Raw genomic sequence first — 21,779 nt, forward strand, 5'->3', positions numbered from 1 at the left:
CCACCACCACCAAGAGGTACCCACCGAACTGTGATACCCACCGGTACTAGTTGGCAAGCGAGCTAGGACGATTGAAAAAAAAAACTAGTAACCCACCAAGTCAGCAGGTTCCACTTGAGGGCCGAGAGGAGAACTTGGGAGCCTGTGAAAGACCTCAGACCTCTTTGCAAGAGGAAAAGCTAAGCAGTGTTTTACATTGTGATAAGAACAGGAGCTAGAAACTGGTCGGAAATTTTTAGGCAGCCACCTTGAAAGTGAGCAGTTTTTCTTGGCAAGAATCTGGAAAGAGCCAGCTCCCAAATGACTTTAGGGTCTCAGCTTTGAAGGGGTTATCTGGCTGGTTTTATGTCAACTTGAAACAAGCCAGAGTCCTCAGAGAGGAGGGAGCCGCAGCAGAGAAATGCCTCCATAAGATCAGGCTACACACAAGCCTGTAGGGCATTTTCTTATTTAGTGATTGATGTGGGGAGACTCAGCCCATGGTGAGTGGTGCCATCCCTGGGCTGGTGGTCCTGGTTGTATAAGAAAGCAGACTGAGCAAGCCATGAGGAGCAAGTCAGTAAGCAGCACCCCTCCACGGCCTCTGCATCAGCTCCTGCCTCCAGGTTCCTGCCCTGACTTCCTTCAGTGATGAACAGTGCTGTGGAAGTGTAAGCCAGATAAACCCTTGCCTCCCCAGGTTGCCTTGGTCATGGTGACCCTGACTAGGACCAGGGGAAATATTAACTAGCCAGCTAGTGCAGTGTTAGCCTTGGAAGCCTCGGAAGATAGAGTCATGGTCAGCTTTGAAAACCACCTTCCGTTACCCTGGTAACACTAAAAGAGAAACATCACTACTGCCCCTCCTTCAGATTTAAAATACCATGTGCAAAGGTGACTTTGTGGAAGCCCATTAAAGGGAAGCTACTTCCTCCTGGTCAAAACAACAGAGTCTGAGTCCCATCTCTGGCCCTGTAAAGGCCTGTGACGTTCTGATCTGCTCCAAAGATGAGAACATTGCATACTGCCATCCCCTCCCTTAAGAGTTAATCCATCTGGGCCTGTCAATCACCTCCCTAGTGGTCAGCTTCGCAAACCTGAAGACATGCCAAAGCAGTGGTTCTCAACCTGTGGGTCATGACCTCCACAGGGGCTCTCAGACATCCTGCCTATTCCATATTTATAATTCATAACAGTAGCTAAGTTGCAGTTACAGAGTAGCAACAAAACTAATTTTAGGTTGGGGGGGGTCACCACAACATGAGGAACTGAATGAAAGGGCCTCAGCATTAGGAAGGATGAGAACCACTATGCTAAGGAGATTGGGGTGAAGGAATAATCTTCCCCATAGTAAGATAACTTCCAGAGGTCCCTTCCCCAGTGCAGCTGCTTACACAACTTCTGCCATGTTTAAGCCTTGCTGCTTTTCTGAATTCTAACTCAGAAAGCGCAATTATTTTCCTTTTCCTCCAGTCTTTTTCAGACACCTGACTTTCAGACACCTTTATCTCCCCTATTCTGCTGTTCTGTTGCCATGATAAACACCGACCAAAACCAGCTTGCAGGGGGCAAGGGTTTATTTGGCTTCTGAATTCCAGTGCATCCCTGAGGGAAGCCAAGGCAGGGACCTGGAGGCAACAACTGAAGCAGAAGCCAGGGACACTGCTTCACTGGACTGGCCTCGAGGCTCCCTCCCAACTTTATTGTACAGCCGAGGCCCACCTGCTTAGGGATGGCACAGCCCTTGGAGGGCTGGGCCTGACTACATAATTAGAAATCAAGAAAAGCGGCCCCCACAGACGTGCTCACAGGCCCATCTGATGATGGCAGTTCCTCAGTTCCTTGTTTCAGTTCCTTCTTCCCAGGTGTCCCGTTGACAACCGAGATTACCATCACACCTGCTGAAGGCTTAATGAAGCATGTTTTCCAGGACAGTCTGGACTTTCTCGTCCTCTCAAGTCCCCCCATCCCTGCCCCTTTCCATCCCACAGCTGCTTGCAGACCTCCACTGCTGAACACAACAACTTCCTCAGTCCCTGACTCCAAAAGGCATGGCTTTCTCTCTCTATCTCCCCTAGACTAGCAGCTCAATGATACCGCATTTTCAGGGACCCACTCCTTCTATTCCGGAGCTTACTCCCTTTCTTTCTCTCAAGCCCCAGTTTACAATCCTAGAATAAAACTCCTTTCTAAACTCGCCTTCCTGTTTTCTGTAAATTTCATTCTTTGAGCACATGGGACAAAGGACCTGGAAGCCACTTGTCCTGGGGTGGCTCGGGAGATCCTTGATTCACCCAGGACTTGAGATTAAAGAGAAAGCCTCCATCTCCACTGTGGAAGCTCAAATAATGTTCACTCCCATAGGCTCAAATTAGAAACATAAGTGAAAACATTTTGTGTGTATTAGAGTAATGTAATGCTTGCAAGATGAGCCACAGGGCTGCTTCAATATGAGTCAAACTTAAGGCAGACTCTGGTATGCTAAGGAACCAACCCCAAGGTGGCTCTGTTATAGTAATGAACCAACCCGAAACTGTGAATCCCAAAAGCACAAAACTGATGCTGACTGGACAATACAAAGACCCTATCTAAAAAAAAAACGACCTGATGGCCTTAACCAAGCTAACAAGAGCTCAAGAGGGACCTGTCTAGAGCTCAAAGAGAGAAGCTATGTAGCTTCTGGAATTCAACAGCCCAGACTGACTCTGTGAAGGAAGGATTCAGCCACTTCCAACTCCAAGGCATCCAGGTTCTTCTCTCCGACCAACAGACAGAAATGCGGGGAGAGTTCACGGTCCCTCTGCACAATAACGATGTCCCTCAGTCACATGGGAGCAGGTCTAGCTCCCCCAAAATAGTTGGACCACAGCTGAAGCGGGGGAGGGGGAAGTTGAGAGCAGAGGGTGGAATCTAGGGCAGAGAGGAAGGTCCAAAGAGCCTTTCACAAAGGTGGCAAGGCTGAACGTCCCTTCCCCACCTGCCCTCAACCCCATGAAACCAACTGGAGTCAGCCACCTTACAGGCACAAAGACATCCAGAGTGGTTGATGGTCATCTATGACTCATGACAATACTGGGTGTAAATTTGAGATGTTAACAGACATTCGTAAAGTTGCAGGTAGAACTCCATGAAGCAGAGGATACACAGGGAAGTCCACACTATGCACATGAGCCAAAGGTCCCCACTATGTGCCATAAAAGCCCCTCTCCTCTCTACGGCATGGCCACTGAAGATGCTAACTCTTGGCTCCAGCCAGCTTCCTCCCTTAGAGGTGGAACTGTTCTTAATACAGTCTCTCATTTTGCTGTCTCTGAAACAAATAAACCAAGGATTGGAATGTAAAATGGTTTGAAATGTAAATTGTTTGAAACAGAGGCCTTAAGTTATCCGAAATCATGTTTCTCCTCAGCACACCATCACTATATCTGTGTGCAATGAATATTCACTTTATTTTAGGAGTTTTCTGTTGGGACCATTTGGAGTGCTGGCCTCCAGCTGCTCTTCCCTGCTAGAGATCTTTACTTTCCTTCTGATTTGAGTTACTGAAAGCTGTGTCAAAGTTGTTTACCAGCTCTGCTTCACAAGCCCGTGTTGCCTTGCCCTTGAGGATCAGAGGATAAGGTTTTCACCTGTTGGCCCACCTGACTGTTGGGTATATAAACCTCCATGGTGCTATTGAATAAGGGGCTTCTTACCAGTGACTAGAGGTCCATGTCTGTGTTTGTGTGTGTGTTTCAACCGCCAGCCCCTTGCCCGAAGCTCGGAAGCTCGTGAACTGTATGGTAGCACATAGAGAGCAGACAGGTATTGTGCGCTGCAGTTTTCCAAATACAAAAAAATATAAAAAATATAGACTACCAGCAACAAAATTAATCTAGCCTTATTTAAAAGAAAAAAGAAAAAAAATCTTGTCTTGGTATGCGTCTAAGAAGACAGATAAGCCCTGACTAACAATGGTTCAACTTACAGTCTTTGAACTTCACGGTGACGCTAAAGGATTAACTGTACTTTGTCTTTTCCAAGGCTAGCCAGACACGGCACGTATCTCCCATGATGATGGCTGGTGACAAGGGATATTGATCCATGACTGTGTGCTGTGATGCTAATGAGCAATGCTCCATCACAATGAAAGATGCATCTGTATCTACTTAACTATGAACTTAGCTGCAGAGCTTCCCGGGTCTACATAGGCTAGTAGGAAACATGGCCTAATTATTGGGGTTTCACCCTACCCACCTCAGTGTCACAAAGGGCTAAGACAGATGGGGACCAGGCCTGCTCTACAGGCACCCCCACACAGGCCAATTTCCACGTCATTGACAGAATCAGAATTCTCTGCCGCAGATCCTATTTCCTTCACTCTGGTGTCTACTGTAGCTCACACACATCTAGCCAGACACCCAGCGGGGCCGTGGGGTCTGTCCTTTGAGTGCAGTTAACTATATGAAATAAACACACGCAGCATCTCACTGATAAGGGCAAGCACCCATGGGCAGTCCCTTGCCTCAGCTCCAGTCGAGCTCTTACAGAAAGCTGACGCTAGCCTCCAGAAGTGGCATCCAGTACCTTGTTGAGTCCCCAGATCGAGAATGCTGGAATGTATTGGTATGTGTATCCCTAGATACCAGGGATCTTAGAGCAGGATGGTCTTAGCATAGCCAAAAGCCGATGGGTGTAGACTGTCCAGACCTCTGCAGGCCGCCATTAGCTCCACGGTAAATGCTCAGTGGAGATTTCTGGTAATATGGGTTACCTGAATTTATCATTGTTCATTCACTTTAATTAGTCTCTAAAAACACAGGGACCCAACCTCCATGCCAATCTTTGTTCACACATTGAATCCCTTTTTAACAATGCGTTTTTAATTTGCTCTTGAGCATCTGCTCATGCATCTATCAGAGCCTGCCTTGTAATCCCTGGGAGACACCAACTGAACAGAAAAGAGGAATTAAGAGCTCTTTGAGCCCTGATTCCTATTCCACGAGATACAGGCTGAGCATTTTACACATTGGTTTCCCATAATCCTGTACAGGGTGACTTCAAAATTCTCACTTCTCTTCACTCCCCTTGAAGTTGGAAATGACCTATGCTACCTATTGCTTCTCCATTGAAAACTGCTGTCCAGATTCCCTAGGGACCTCTTAGCCATAGCAAGGTAGACAGAGAGAGAAGGTCAAAGATGTGGGCTGGGAGTTGGGGAGATCTCACAGTGGGTAAAGTATTTATTTGTTCTGCATGCAGAAGGACCTGTGTTCAGAGCCCCCGACACCATCGTTTCCCTTCAAAATTCAGATGTGGTAGGACAGATCTGTAACCTCAGCACTGGAGGGCAACCTCTGGCCTATACATTCACCTACACAAGCAAGCATGCACACTCACACACACACACACACACGTAAATACACACACACAAGCTGGAAGGAAGCCCCAGTTCACTGAAGCTGGGTTGACTCGGGTCCCATGATTTAATCTCATTGAGTCCCAGATTCACATGTGAAAAGTGAGTATGGCAATAATAAACATTACAGAAAGCATCTGCAAAGTCTGTGAATATTAATGAGTTGGAGTAGGATTTTATGCTGTAATAAACTCAGCAAAACCCGCTGGCGACCCCCAACATTGGCATAACTTACACCCAATGTGTGAAGAAAGTCTCCCCTCCCTGCCTGTGTTATCTTCCTTTATTTCTGTAATGAATAAGTTCTCGTGGATGGCAGGACTTGTAGGAAGTCCTGGGGACACCCGCACAAGCCAGGCAGCCTCTAGTTGAGCTCCTTTAGACTCAGAACCACCCCTACTCGCTCCACAGTGCACACACTAGTCACTCCAAGGATGCTTCTCCATTTGCCCTCATGCACTGACTCACAGCTCCCAGAGAGAGAAGTGAGTCCTCCACTTCTCCAAAGGGAGATTCAGGATACCAGAATCAGTCCCTCTGCCTTCTCAGAATCTCGTGTGTGTGTGTGTGTGTGTGTATGAAAAGACATGTCCCATCTAAGCTACAGGGACCACAGACAGGTCATTCGCATGTTCATGGGAGCTTGTCTGCTTCCCCTAACAGGCCTAGCCAAGTTGCTAATGAGGTACATGATGCAAGTTTTTCCTCACTATTTATTAAACTGCACTTTCAAATGAGCAATTCTGTCTGTCCTTGAAGACAGAAATCCCAACCATGTGTTCAGTCACGCGGTCTGTCAGTTCATAAACTCTGCCAAAAGCTCAAACTCCACATAGAAACATTCAAAAGACATGCTAGAGGTAGAAGAGTGTGCGTGCGTGCGTGCGTGCGTGCGTGTGTGTGTGTGTGTGTCTGTCTGTCTGTCTGTCTGTCTGTCTGTCCATCTGTGCATGATAGGGAAGGGAGGAGGAGACACCTAAGCCTCTGGTGACCACACTTGCGGATGTAAATGTAAATGAGTATAATATTAACCACCACATCAATCCATGTGGATCAATAAATATGCTCAAAGAATTCAAAGGTCAATTAGCAATTACAAAGCACAAAGAAAATCATAGGCAGGTAAGAGAAAGAAAACAAAAAAGCAAAACCAAGGACCTTTACCTTAACATTAATTTAAGTTTGGAAATTGATAGGTTGAAAGATAAATGACTGAAAAGATAGGCAGGAGGGAAGGGTGGCTAGGGACGGACACACGCTGACATAAATCTTTAAATGCTCTCCCAATATTTTGTCTCATCATTCCTTGCCGCAGTTAGAGACATGTGATCACGTCCACCTCATTGAAGTTATTTATGTGCCCAAGGTTAAGAGCCAGAAGTGGGAGTGGACGAGAACGCTCAATTCCCCACCTCTTGTTTCTTGGGGCCCTACCCTGACACCCCCCCCAATGACACAAGCGCTCTCCATTGGGGAAACAAGAACAGTAGGGAAGAGGTGCTGGAGAGGGGGACAGACACAAACCTTCCCGTGCTTTCATAGTGAAGGACAGCCCAGGAGCGCAGAATGAAGAAAAGCAACAAAGGTATTAGATCCCAGATGCACCAAAAACACCGGCAAAGAGAGGATCCATATCAAAAGCTCCCGATCAGCAAGGCAGGGAGATTGCTTAGATCCAACCTTGGTGCTAATTGCTTAACAGCTGAAATAAACCAGGCTGGAGCAACCTGGGGTCAGAGCTGTGTGGGAAGCCAAAGCTGCTGCAGAAGATTTTAATAACTGCTTGGAAATGACTTTTGGTAGACAGTGAGTAAAGACAACTTTGTCAGTGTTTCTTGTTTCTTTTCCTACACACTATGCCGAGTCCACATAGTAATTAGATGCTACTAGTTACCTGAATGCAGCTCCAGGCCCTAAAATCAAAATGTCCCTAAGGATTAAAAGCCTCTTTGCAAGCTCCTGGAACCAAGTCCCTTTACCAATCCGAGAAGGAAAGGCAGCAAAGCCAGCAGTAGGGTGGCTGGCGTGGCCGTGGCCTGAAGTTTCCTACTAAAGAGAAGTGCAAATGCAAATCGGAATTGCTTTGATGAACTTCCCTGGACGTGTAACAACAAACGGTTCTAGGTCAGAGCATCCAAAGAACTTCCTTCGTGTCACCAAGCCTGTTGTCACGGTTACTTTACTGCTGCGGGAACTGAACACCCGGCAAAGGCACTTTACAGGGGAAAAAGGGTTCCAGGGAGCATACAGTCCATCATGGCAAGGGAAGGCCTGGCAGCAGGAGTATGAGAGACACTTACACACACACACACACACACACACACAGCAGAAAGAGAAAACAGGGAGTGTTGACCAGGCTATAAATTGTCAAAGCCCACCTCCAGTGATGCAATTCCTCCAACAGGTCCTTCCCCCTAAAAGTTCTATAATCTTCCGAAACCACACCACCAACCAGGGACCTCTTGTTCAAATACATGAGCCTGTAAGGGACATATCTCATCAAACCAAAACACCTGTTCAGCTCATTTTTTCCCATTTGCCCTGAAGTATTTTACTGTTGCACTGATATGCGGACTTCAGTAGTTTTTGTGAATTGCACAAAGAAGCAAACAGACTGAAATTGGTGACAAAGAAGCCCACCCAGTGGTGACCCTGAAGCATGTGAGTTAGCATGTAAGTAGCCCCGACACAACAGCGGTCATCTGACCTAGGCTGGAGGGTACCAACTGCTCGTCCCCAAGGTCCTGATGAAAGTGGCATCCAGAATGTTCAGCCATGAGGGACGATGGGAGCAGGTGCCAGGGCAGCAGGACCTTACTCCTGAAAGAACACCCTAAAGTGCTGTGGTTAGATGGGGCACCCCTGTTGTGTCACCAGAACCCTGCCAGGAGGGGGAAGTGATGAAGCTCTTCACCATGGCCATAAGCAGCGGCTTTCAGCATGAAGGCCTTGACCCACTGCCCCTGTCCTGCAGCCCCCTCCATCCCAAAGATAGGCCCTGGGTTCCAATATACTCAGCCCAGGTTTTGCTATCTACCTCCAGGCGGGATCTCTGCCCCATCTCAAGTCTCCAAGTGCAAACACAGGGTTGTTTTTTTTTTTTTTTTGCTTTTGTTTTTGTTTTTCTTCAAATTAATGATGAATTTCAGAATTGCTAAAGCGTGCAGGAGGTCACCCTGGGAGGACACTGAATTTTTGGGTAGACACAGACGATGTCAGGGAAGCAGATAGCAAGCATCCGGATCAGGGCTGAGTTTGGAGCATCTTCGGGTTTTTGTAAACGTACCTTTGAGGTACGAGCAGACACAAACAGCATGAAACTCAGTCAGTTCTTTCCTAGACAAGCATAAGACTAGAACACAGCGTGCCATTATCCCCTGAGCGCTGCTGTTGTGAGCCCACTTATCCACACACTCAGCAATTACCCGCCATGCAGCAGGTACCGAGTCAGGCGCTGGCAATATGAACGCTGACAGCCTAACCGCTGTGGCTGACAGGGAAGGCAGGCAGAGTCACAGTCAGAAAGCAATGGCGCCAACGTGCAGAGAGCGAGAGACTGAAGAACTCAGCCCAGAGCAGTAGGTCGCTATCACACCTCTCTCTTTAGGGGATCTGAGGAGGGAGGTGGTGGGTGACTTCAAGGAAATCGTTCTTTCCAGACACAACTGGGCAGACGCGCGCCAGTGACCCCTCAACAGCTGTGGTAACCCCTGCACAAGACCTGAGCAAGATGAAGCCAGAGAAAATTACAATACAGAGGAGAGGAAGTGGGCACAAAGACCCGCCCCTCACGGGAAGCTATTAATTGACAGCTGCTGGGAGAGGGAAAATCAGCTTTCTTCAAAGGAGTGACACTGAGTTTATGTGTAAAACCATATTCCAGACCCCGTGCTCGGGAGCAGCTGGCCAACAAATCGGACGCCATACTTTTTGTGGGGTTTTTTTTTTTTTGGTTGGTTTTAGTCCAGTTTTGTCGTTTTTTAAAAAATATCTATTTATTTATTATGTGTATAATATTCTGTCTGTGTGTATGCCTACAGGCCAGAAGAAGGCACCAGACCTCATTACAGATGGCTGTAAGCCACCATGTGGTTGCTGGGAATTGAACTCAGGACCTTTGGAAGAGCAGGCAATGCTCTTAATCGCTGAGCCATCTCTCCAGCCCCATGGCTACTATTTCTAAGAGAAACAGCCACATCTATTTTAACTTCTCTCCAGCCCCTGTCTTTTTTTTTAACAGAGAGAATAAGAAATTGGATAGAGAGGAAAAGCATCTGGGAGTTGGAGGAATATAAAGAATATGATAAAATGTAGAGAGAGATATAGATATATACATATATTGTGTATATATATGTATGTATATATATATATATATATATATATATAGTTCTCGAAGGACTTAATTTTAAAAATTAAGCTATCCTCTAAAGAAAGCAAGCAATGGCACATGGAGACATGCATACGTGTACAGCCACGCATGCGTCTGTGCACATATTCAACACACACTCAGAGAAAGCAGAAGCCAGGACTCTCTTGGAACACCTAGTGGTGGGAACAGCACCTCCCAGTAGAGAGAACCCACAGAAAGGCCACAAGAGTCCCAGGAAAGACCTAGAGCAGTGATGGCCACACGAGGGGGACAGTAGAAAGGCATAGTACCTGCTTAGGCAATGAGCTGAACATTTAGGGGGACAGAGAGCATCCTGACTGTTCCACTCGTAAGTGAACCTACGACCCTTCACAAAACACCCCCAGTCAAGTTTGTCCATAGATGACATGAATTGACAGTTGGCTTTTCCAAATTTCTAGTCATAAAGCAATGAATTTGCCTAAAGTCCATTCCAAAACAAAGCACAATCCAAGAAATATTTATATACTTATGAATCTGCTTCATGAGCTGAGTGGGAGTCAGGTCCCTGATGACTGGCATGGGATAGACTGTGTAGATCAGCACATTGCCAGGGGGTCCCGGTCCCAGGAGCCTGCTGAAGCTGGCTTTAGTGAGATGGGTACACACACTTCCTCTGGCTCCATGGTGTGATGTCACGGATATCGTCCCCATGCAGGAAGCACAGCACAGGGTACCCTCCATGGTGTGCAGGGATGAAGACCTGCTAGCAACCACTGAACTCTGTCCCCCCCAGGACCTAAGACACTTAGGGCATCTTTATCCTGTCCCCAGACCCTGCAGTGCCCAGTGAGGGCTTCAAAAAGGTAGAAGATGAAGTGTGAAAGAAGACAGAGCCTTCCCTAGACCACTGAAAGTCTCTCCAGGCTGGGAACCAGGACTTCCATTTGCTTGAAGACCCTAATCATCAATACCTGTAACTCATTCTGATTAATCAGAACTCGTACCAGCTCATTTGCTAGCTAATTAGAATTTAAAGGGAGCTATTCGGGCAAACTCATTTAGAGCTAATAAAATTCCTATACGGGCTTAGATGAAAATGGAGAATGTTTAAACTTCCAAGTGGCCCCTTCAATGCTCTTCCTTCAGATCCCTGCACTCAGGAGGCTAAACTCACTAGGTGACCATTTCCAGTTCTCTGAGCCCATGCCACCAGTGGCCAGGGCCTCACCCAGTCTGGAACTCAAATGCCCAGCACAGATGCCAGCAACCATCTTCATGCCAAAGTTCTGATGAGAAACTCCACAGCTCCTCACAGCCAACGCAGAGGCTAAGGCCTGCGAGTACTGGTCGCAGTGTGCCTAAGATTCGCCCAGGGCTCAGTTTTATCAACGTGTATTTGCACAGCTAAAACACCAGGGCAGCCACCATCCATGGTGCAGCTGCGGCGTGCAGGCCCCTCCCCGGCCACCATTGTGTGGACTCTCAAGTGTGAGGCCAGACAGGTAGGGGCTAAATTCTCTTCCCTCAGACTCTGCTTCTCAGAGCTGGGATGTACCTGGTTCCACATCTACGCATCTTCTCACCTGTTCACCCTTTTTCTGGGAAGAAAAAAATAAGCCAGCTTACAATAGGCAGTTGTTTTACTTTTGTTCCATCCCTAAGTACTTCATGTCCAAGGGGAAAGAAACCTGCACAGCATGGGAAAGTCCAATGCTCTTCCGGTTGAGCTAAGTGAGGAAACGCCAACTACAGGTAACGCATAAAGGGCACAAATCCAACAGTGACATTTTTGAGAATTTCTTCCGCCTCCTTTCATGACAGACAACTGCTATCCAGTCAGAGAACTCTGTCTCGCTTCAGGTCTGACCTGCTGTCCTCACCTGGACAAGGGCGGGCCATCTGAACCACGCTGTTAGAATCCATAGCGCCCAGCAGCTCCTGGAGTGTTGGGTAACTCCTCAGAACAAGCCTGTGGCAAGCAGGGATGGTATGAGAACCATGCTTATTACACGGTTTCCTTTGCAATCAGCCTCACAGAATGGGATCCTTGAAGACACAATCACTTAACTCAAGGAGGAGCCCAAGGAGCCACCACGATCTGCCCAGCCTCTTATTATACAAACAAGATCTTCACCAACCAACCAATTGAGAAAATTCTCTAGACCTTATTTCTCCACTTGAGAAATAAGCAAAACAACTTCATGACACTTCCTAATCCAAATTAATTAAATGAATCAAATAATGCATGGAAAGAGCTAGATGGCATGAAGGGGGCTCTCAGTGGGAAAACTGAGACTGGGGGCTTATGTAACCATGGTGTCCAGCACGGGTTAATGATGTAATAGTGTCCACTGAGAACTGGACCTTGAGTTGTTCACGCTACATGGACATAGAGCAAGAAACAAGACCCCACGATCCTTGGACATCCTCCAACTGCTTTTCCTGTTAACCAGGGTTCCATTTGGCCTTAGAGACGGAAGCAAACACATCACCTCTGCCCCCAAGGTGATAAGAGACAGACGCTGGCAGTCACTGTCCACAGGTCCACTCTCCGTGGTAGCCTCCCTTGGTATCGAGCAGGTGAACAGCAGCCTCGTGTGCAGACAGCCCATTTCTGAGCACTTCCTGGAGCCCTGCAGTCTGATCACAGAAGGAAGTGGGCACAGCACTACTAGACAAGGGGAACACTTGGTCCTCGTCCTCTGCCTCATGGTCATGGTCATGCTATGAGGCATGCAGAGGTCATCACCCACCCCCACTCCACCCCCACTTTCCAGCTGAGGGAGCAGGACTCCGCGGACCATCCTGGACAAGCAGCGCTTCCAACGGCAGAGGCAGAGCCTTCCAGACTGCAGACCGGCCTACCAAACCACACAGGTGACCATGGCATGCGAAGCGTCAGCTCAGAAAAAGGACTGAGGACCTTTCCCCATCACTAGACAGTGATCTCAGGGAAAAGGAAGGAACAGTAATTTGGCATGTAACTGTTTGCCCATCTAATAACAAACTCTGTCCCACAGAGGACTGCCCAGCTTGGCTCCAGGAGCAAGACAGGGACAGATGGAATCATTCTGTGAAAAGTAACTTTCTGTCCCCATAGCAACTTCATCCCTGCCTCCAAAATACTTAAAAAGATACACATCTAACTGTTTTCCACAATTTTTCAGAAACTGGCTTTCAGTTCCACACCCGTTACTGGGAATGTTCTCATTATAAAAACAGAAACACAAGATCATATTTTTAAAAAAGAAAATTTTTTTTAGATTACCCTTAGCACCATACTTCAAGGCATCTATTTTTAATGTTTCTGTATATTTCCTTTCGGTCTGTCTTTGGGGGTCTGTGGATTGGGGGTGAGGAGGTACAATTCAAACCAGATTCTCGGGAAAGGTAAGGACGGCTGTTCAGCCTTTGCTCACGCCTTCCCTGCTCCAGGCAAGACTGCCAGTGTGTGCCGAGTGAACAAAGGAAGAAATCACACTTTTCTCAAGGTAAACATGGTTGGTGCTGTGGACGATTACACGCAGGCTGAAAACACCAGTGGAGAGAAACTGCTGCTCTTTGGGACTTGTTTCTCTCAGGCCCTCGTCCCCTTGTTCCACAAGGGAACCGATTTTCACTGTATCGATTTTAAACCCAAGACACAACAAAATAATTGAACTCAGAAATTCACCTGCAATACCAGAATAAAAGCACAGTCCGACTTTGGAAGTGCGTCAGACTTCCAGGAAACAGTCAAACGTTTAGTCTGTTTTGGAAAGAGAGCAACAGAGATTCCTAGACCTTAACCGTCTCCACTTTGAGCTTTTCCTGGCAACAGAGAATATGGAGAAAAAACACACACCTTTCTAAGATGATTTCTAGAACATTCATAAATCTAATTCTAGGTCACAGCTCAATGGATTTGCTCTAAACCTATAGCAATATTTAATGCACCCGTAATTTATGCAGCTAGGGATTTAAGACTGAAAGAGTTAAAAAGGAAAGCTAGAGGTGGTGTAGAAAACAATTGCTTCTCCTGAGTTGTAGAAGGCAGCTATTCTGTGGGGGAAAGAATAAAACAAGAATTTGATGTAGAGATCAGGAGCAGAGCTCAGAGGAAGAAGGCTTGCCTAACACGGATGAAGTCCTAAGTTCAGTTCCAATCCTGGGGGGAGAATAGTGTAGGTAAGTAGAAACTTAGCCCTGGGAAGGGGGATGAGAGTGTTGAGTGACATGACCCCCAAGCCTGTTCCTGTACTTTACCCGCTCCGTCAGAACTTACTGTTTGCACTGAGGGTTGACCTAACCCACAGGAACACCCACCCCTGACCGCCACCTAGGCATCAACACGCAGACAGAAGCCCATGAACTGCTCTGCCTCAGCCCCAGAGTCTCACCAAGCCCTGAGTCTTGAACTTCTCTGGGCCCCTGCCAAACAAGGCCCCCTAGCTCCTATGCCCACTTGTCCATGTAACTAGCAAAACTGCATTGCTGCTGGACAGTGGACAGGGCAGTGATCTGTCTGCTCTCGAGTGCTTTCTCGGAAGGGATACCTTCCAGCTCTAACAGAATGCCACAGACAGGAAAAAGCACAGTGGGGAGACCACCTGACCAAGGCAGGACACCTGAGCAAAGGCCTTAATCAGGCCAGGAACACTCATGTTTCCGGCAGGGAGATCACAGAGGCCTGGGATAGGAACTCCTTGTGAGGAGCTTTGAAGGGAGGAGTCAGACTCCCAGGTGGAGCACACACAGGGAGCACCCTAAAGGGTGGTGTGACCTGTGATACATTTACAGATAAACAACAAGATTTACTCAAAGGCTGGACTGTGTGATGGACTAAAGATGCCAGAAGTGAGGCCTGAATCACTGGGCAGGTGGAATTGCCAGCGATCAAAATGAGACAGCAAGAGACTAAAGGACATTAGGGAGAAGATCAAGGGGACATTAGTGAACATACAGGGCCTGAAGGGGACAATGATGGACAGGAGAGAGAGCAAGAGGTACCTCCATATAGTTTGAAGTGAGAGTATTTTTTTAATTTTTCCTTCCATTCTTTTCCTCCCTCCCTCCTTCCCTCTTTTCTTCCTTTCTTTCTTCCTTCCTTTTATGGTGCTGGGGACCAGACCTATGGCCTTGATAATTAATGGCAAGGGCTTTGCCACCGAGCCACACTCCCACTCCGGTTCATTTTTCTACACTCTGACTGAGACACTTGGAAAAGAAACTGCCCAGTAGGCATCTTGGGGTAAGAGCTCTGAGCCTGAAAATCAGGGCAAGCTCCCTTATGTAAAAACATAACCACTCCAGCGAAAGGATTCTGCTTCCATCTAGAAATCTCTCCACATGCAAATGAGGTGGGGCCCTGGTTCCCTCCTGACTATGACACCAACTTTGCCTCGCTGGCAGGGTTCACAGCCAATACCCAAAGATAGTCTTGCCTAGACAATGTTATCTTAAATGACACGGAAAGTGACAACCAGGTCCTAGAAGGAATCTGCTCCAAGCGAGAGTGTGCTAAATTCTCCAGCCTGCTTTCAAGAATAGTTCTTAAATTCTTTTCCCAGCCTTGTCGAGATATCCCTCTGTAGCACCTCCAGGAACAAGAAAAAATGCCCCCTCCTTGATGTCTTACCATAGCCTAGCAACAGTAGACGAGAAAGTAAGCTTCATGGATCACAGTTACCGCTGTCTTCCGATGGCAGACAGTATATTTGAGTGACAGACAATATAATGAGTTTATCTATTGAGGCAACCCATGCCCGGTTTCTACGCAAATGCAAAGAGTGTGTTTCATCCACAGTTTTCCTGCAGGGCAGACCCCTTCATCAGGGACCCTGCCATCTTATTGCAAGCCCGCCACCAACTCGCTGTGCGTAACGACAAGGAAAGTCCTCTGCAGAAGTTATTCAGCAAGTATTGATCACACAAGCTAATTACCAGAGATCAGAAAACACTTCATTTGCCACCTAAACTATTGACCGGTGACCTCAAGCACTGTTAAGAGGAGCAAGCGCCTGCCACTGCTGCTCTCCTGGGAAACTAAGAGGGACTGACCCGAGGAAAACCAGCAGACATGCCAGCCCTCGGTCCTTATTATGGGCTTCAGAGACAGGGTGGAGTCTGCTGTCCCAGCACTTGTCTTTAGCAGCAGCTTTGTGCAGCTGCAGGCGCTCGTGCACCAGATGCAACATTTCCTGGGGCTTCCAGGGAGAAGGCAGAAAACTGTGGAAGCGAGTGTGAGCATCAGTGTGAAAGGCTTACACTGGGAACACAAGAAGGGGCTCGGGACACTCGGCAGAGAAAGAGAAGAGTCACCACACACAACGGTAAAGATGATCAGAAACAAGGATACATCAGCCAGCTCTGCCAGGACTGGCTCAGCGGCCGGAGCCACACCACAGGCAACCAGGACAAGACACAGAAGCAGTTTGGGCCAAAAGGGAAGAAACAGAGATGAAGTCAGCTTGGATCCCCAGCTGAACACCCTGTACCAAGACAGAAGCCAAAACTATGTTGGGGGTCAAGGGGAAGAGGTTAGGCTGTGGACGGAAGTTCCCGTGAGTGGAACACAGACCCAGGAAGGGGCTGGACATCATATGCCAGCAGCAGGATGAGTCTTCAAGTCGGTCAGAACCTGCAGTGCTTCTCTGAGGCCCATGAAGAGCCATGGATTCCCCCAGAAAACACTTGTTTGCTGTGGAAGGACATGAACGCTTGCTGTGTGCCCCCAACTCACACTTGCAGCAGGGTGCCTCTGTTCTCCACCACCCCCCTGGGGAGGGCTTCACAGTCTGACCCCTTTACTCTTGTGGGTTTAACTACATATACTTGCAAATTCAATTTCTAGTGTGTTATCCTAACCTCTCAAAATTGCAACTACCATGTGCCCACCCCGCCACCAACTGTGATTCCTCAGACACTATGGCCCTCAGGAAACAGCCTGCTGTGGGGCTTGGACAGGAACAGGAGATTGCCTTCCAATTTGGCTTTGCACATTAAAATAAAAAAAAAAAAGAACCAAGTTGAATTCCACTCTCAGCTAAAAGGCACACTGATTATAGAAGTAACAAATTTATTAATTACACTTCAATGTACACTTCACTAATTATTCGCTCCATAAAGCCAAGGAACATGAAATTAGATGTCTTCTGTGGAAAGCTTTAAAAAGTTAGAAATGTTTTGCAAACAGAAAGCATTATTTTTCCCACATGAAACTGATGGATCTGACTTCCTGTGGGAACTGAATGGGTATAAGATTTAATCATTTATCGAACTGCGAACAAATAGGAATTACTAAACAACAATGGTCAAGCCCCAACCCACAGTGTGAACAATCAGCGATGACAATAGGCCAAAGGGGCTATAATGACTGTACTGAAGCTCCCTCCCAAAAGCTTGGGCGTCAGGGTGGCAGTCTAGGGAAATGTGATATCCCTCCGCAGGTGGAATGTCTCTAGGTCCTCGAGGGTTTGCCTTCAAAAGCCATAGTAGGACAACATCCTCTTTGCTTTCACGTTCTGGTCATGACATGAACCGTTTTGTTCTACCACATGACTCCTCCCATCCCCCCAACATGATGCACTGCCTGTCCACAGACCCCCAACCAAAGAGACCTGGAAGGTCTAAGCCATGAGACAAAATGACTCTTTTCTGTCTATGGGCCAGTGAAGGCAGATCTTTGTCACAGCAACAGAAAGCTGGCCAGTACAGTGAGCATACGACAGGCTTGTTTTTCTTTCTCAATGGGCGAAGGGTGGGCATCCACAGCCCAGCACCATGACACAAGACAATGATCACAGAATGCCAGCCATGGCTGATGCTAACCAAACGTGTGCCCTTGTCCTTGTTTACAATCTTCCAACAAAATTCCTCACCCTGTTTTCGCCTTTGAGAACTGGCCCATCCTTCAACTACAAAACCTGTCAGGACCCCTCATGCCCAATCTATCCCAGAAAGACTTTGTTCCTTCAACAATTTGTCCCAATGCTGGGCTGCCTCCCATCACATTTCACTGTCTTGAGCACGAGTACCCACAAGTGTCTGAAATTTAAGACCCTTATGTCTTACCCATGATGCACATTTCGTGAAGCCAGTTAAAGAAATGGTTTTTTGCTCCCTGTGCTCTGTGCACGTCAAACACAGGGAACTAACTTACTAAACTAAAAGGCCCCATTCTTAGGAACTAAAACAGTGCCCATGCTCCAAACCTGAGTAAATAATCCCAATATTTTGAGGACAGTTTCTCTGGGTCAGCAATGCATTAGTCTTTCACATCACCTAAGCTGCCGGCCCCTTGCAACCCTCCAAACAAAACTTGGGAAAGGAGCCTGTAAGTGTCCACGTGGTAAAACAAACAGTGTTGGCACATAAAAGCTACAGACACAGGAGCTGGGGGTGTAGGAAGCGTAGTGCTTACTAGAGAGCACGAGTTTGTTTTCCAGAAACTCTAAGAAATAAAATACTAACAGAAATAATTTAAACTTAAACTCTGAAGTTTCAGGAGCTGTGAGCACTGCCATGTATCTGGGACATAGTTAGACACATTAGCCTCCCGACCTGTAGCCACATGGCTGTGAGTTCACCTCTATCTTACTCCATGCCCTCAGTGTTGGCTTAATGGCCTCCTGAGAGCTGGGACTCTTCAATCCTGCCACACTGGGGACAATAGGTGTGAACAGGGCGGTGAGAAGTGGAGGCTGGGGACACAATCAGAACACAAACCTTTAGTCCCTCCTAAAGTCTCCCTTCATTTTCCAAAGTCCGCAGAAAGCCTCCTCTCTCTCCTCCAGCAGGGCTGTCACTACCCTGTGCACGCCTGTCTTCTGACAGTGGGGGACAGACCTGCATCTTTAGTATTTGCACTCCCAGAACCTAGGGCTTGGACAGCATATGAGTTCTAGGAGGAAAGAGAGTGAGCGAAAGGTAGGCTGCAGAAGCCCCTGCACTCGCCACTCTTTGGGCCTAGCGGCCTCTCTCTCCTCGATGTGGGATGCTTTTCTGAAACGAGACTGGATTATAAGTCTGCTCATGGAAGAGCCCTTATTTGCCAGTTGCTTCTTATATCATATTCCATTTTTCTCAGAGTCTCTAAGTCCCCAAAGAGCATGAACTGGGCCTCTTACCACATTCCAGTTCCGGGCAGGCACTACATACACACTTCATATTTGGCTTAATAGCGTCCATTTAGGAAGCAGGGTGTGTGGTAATGGACCCCTCCCAAATGGTTGCACACGCCCTTATCTCATTTTGTCCTCCCCAAATGTAAGAAAGGGGCAACTAGTTACGCTGGAGATCAGGAGAGTGAGGGATGGCGTCTAGAAACGTTCTGGGTTGACAAAGTCTCCAAGCAGTCCAGGGAGACAAGAGGGATGGCTAGAGGAGAAACAGGTGACAGCGACCCCCAGTGATAAGCCCTATGGGGATCCTGGAGCCACAGGCCTGCTCAGTCCTTCCACGGATACTGCGGGCAGTTACCCCAAGGCTTATGCTCAAATCCCTGCACCAGCTCAGCTTCCTCAGTGGACCAGGCAGGGACAGCCTTCTCCATCAGGACAGGACTCTTAGTTATCTAAGTGCGCCCAGATTTTAAAAACTTGGTACAGCCGAGTGTGGTGGCATTGCCTTTAATGCACTCAGGAGGCAGAAGCAGATGGATCTCTGTGAGTTTGAGGCCAGCCTGGTTACAGAGTGAGTGCTATGACAACAAAGGTAACAGAGGAACCCTGACTCAAAAAAACCAAACAAACAAAAACATGATTTTCTTGAACTGATATACTATGCAAAGCTAATTATAACTGTATGTCTTAGTGAGGGTTACTATTGCTACGATAAAACACCACAACCAAAAGCCAAGTTGTAGAGTGATGAGGGTATGCTGTGAATACCATTGGTTAATAAAGAAACTGTCTTGGGCCTGCACAAGGAATAGAGGTAAGCAGGGAAAACTAAACTGAATGCTGAGAAAAGGAGGCGGAGTCAGAGAGAAGCCATGCAGCCCTGCCAGAGACAGATGCCGAAACTTTAGCCGGTAAGCCACAGCCACGTGGTAATACACAGACTAATGGAGATGGGTTAAATTAATCTGTAAGAGTTAGCCAATAAGAAGCTAGAGCTAATGGGCTAAGCAGTGATTTAATTAATACAGTGTCTGTGTGGTTATTTCAGTTTCTGGGCAGCCAGGAAACAAACACGCGGCCTCCTCCTACAGTAGAGGAAAGTGTTTGTTTTGGCTTATACTTCCACATCAAATAGTCCATCACTGAAGGAAGTCAAGACAGGAACTCAAATAGGGCAGGAACCTGGAGACAGGAGTTGATGCAGAGGTCACAAAGGGGTTCTGCTTACTGGCCTGTTCATCATGGCTTGTTCAAAATGTTTTCTTATAGAAGTCAGGACCACCAGCCCAGGGATGGTGCCATCCACAACGGGGTGGGCTCTCCCCCATCAATCACTAATTAAGAAAATGCCCTATAGCCAGATCTTTGGGGACATTTCTTTCAGTTGAGGTTCCCTCCTTTCAAATGACTCTAGCCTGTATCATGTTGGCATAAAACTAGCCAGCACACTGTACACATACTTTTTTAAAATTCTTTTCAGATGAAAAATATTTGAAACACAGAACCATACCACTTAAAAAAAAGATTATGTCATAATCCAAACACCAATAAGACGAAAGCTAAGCATGATTTAGGGTGGGGCAACAATTTTAATAGCCAAAGTTGCAGAAAAGCAAACATCCAGCCAAGCCAACTGAGAGTCAACACCACTTTGGACTTCCTGCAGCTAACATATCCAAAAGGCACCCAGGCAGCCAATCTCTGCGCAAGAGTGAGCCAGAAACTAAGAACAAACAAATAAAAAGCAACTCCAGGCAGCCGTACACAAAGGAAGGTTACACCTCATGTAATCTTCAGACACTTGGATACTGAGTAAATGTTCTAGCACCTACCCAGCACACAGCTTCACGGCAACCACATCTACCAAAAAGTGGTACCATTTGAAGACACAGCACCACCATGGGCTCCAGAACATGCCAAGGGACTGTACTAGCCAGGTCTATGGAACGGTCATCGCCCCATTAGCGATGAGACTCCATCGCTAAGATCTTGGTACTATGCACACTGCCCACTCCCCATGAGTGGGAATATATACCTCGGGAAGGATATATACCTCGGGAAGGATATGGCACTCACTGTGCCTCCAGACACACGGAAGAACCTGCCCTGAGATTGAAAGCTCAGGCAGATGGTGCAGAATGACTCCAGGAAGAGACGGCCACCCTAGCCGCACTGCAATCTGCGGTGCCTTTCCATGCCTGTATCCCTGTTGAACACTCCTATGAAGGCTTCACTCAGAACTGCTTGCACAATCCCACGGACCCTGCCTACTGTCTGCCAGGTACTGTGTACTGAGTCATGCCCCCAACACACACCCACAGAACAGATGAACGCCTTGCACTGTACACAAGTCCCCCCACCCCAGGAATGAAGGTGCCTATGAAGATAACTACAGTCCACTAATTACAACCAGCCCTGGAAGAGTGATCCCCTCTTCCTGCATCCTCCAACTGCTTCAAACAGTCTACATCTATAGCTTTTCTATAAAAGACTGACTTTTATTAAGCAGACCCCACTAAAATGATTTTCATTTCTCTCAAGATTTAGGAGCGAGCAGTGTGGGAGGCAAGGCTTTGTCGGGTAGCATACAGGTCTGGAAGGGTTGAGACCTTCGTTGAAATGTACGAGTACAGAGAACATGACATGCCTCAGTGGAGGACACAAACGTGTAGCACGGAGAAGCAACCACTTAATCGCTCGGCATTTAACTGCAAGTATTGCCCTGCAAAGGACCCAGGTTCAGTTTCTAGAGCCCAAGGAGGTTGGCTCACAACCTCCTGTAACTCCAACTCAAGGAATCGACTGTCACCTTCTTCTGGACTTCACGGGCACCTGCACATATGGGAACATACCCACAAACAGACACACATATACAATTAAAAATATTTTTCTAAAAGATTCCTAAAGGTGAATAGTATATACTCATCATAAGAAATATTTTGGAACAATA

At 47.3% G+C, this 21,779-nt stretch overlaps 1 protein-coding gene across 14 annotated transcripts in view; it reads right to left on the reverse strand.

Annotated features, from left to right (window-relative positions):
• The window catches only part of Ldlrad4 (low density lipoprotein receptor class A domain containing 4), a 303,729-nt gene that overhangs the window by 273,475 nt on the left and 8,475 nt on the right, over window positions 1–21,779 (reverse strand). The window lies entirely within an intron of this gene.

This window comes from Microtus pennsylvanicus, chromosome 4 (genome assembly GCF_037038515.1).
Source record: "Microtus pennsylvanicus isolate mMicPen1 chromosome 4, mMicPen1.hap1, whole genome shotgun sequence".
NCBI lineage: Eukaryota > Metazoa > Chordata > Mammalia > Rodentia > Cricetidae > Microtus > Microtus pennsylvanicus.